Raw genomic sequence first — 415 nt, forward strand, 5'->3', positions numbered from 1 at the left:
GTGCTCGGGAGTCGCGATGACGTCATAGGCGAGCGTGCTAAGAGTGAGGCTCACCCTTTGCCTCCTTCATCCTCAGACGAACACTAAAGACAGGTACGTAGCGCTCGCGTTTCTCCCCGGGCGTGCGTGTGACTCAAAGGTCAAGGGGGAAGGGGGTAATGGCAGGGTGAAAGAATGAACAGAAAGAGGCTAAGGTGGCCTTGAGGACCATGAACCCAAGGCCGTAATAATTCGTGAATCAAACGGCGGGGTATATTTTTTTTTGCGGGGGGTATAGTGCCTCGTAAGTATTTGGTATATTTTGGCTATTAGGGTCTGGTTATCATCGAGGAAGGTATTTTATTTTTTGGGGGGTATAGCTTTGGGTATCAGTGTCAGGGTCGGGGTATTTAGGGGGGTGTCTTTGGGTATCGCT

Source organism: Penaeus monodon, chromosome 32 (genome assembly GCF_015228065.2).
Source record: "Penaeus monodon isolate SGIC_2016 chromosome 32, NSTDA_Pmon_1, whole genome shotgun sequence".
Taxonomy (NCBI): Eukaryota; Metazoa; Arthropoda; class Malacostraca; order Decapoda; family Penaeidae; genus Penaeus; species Penaeus monodon.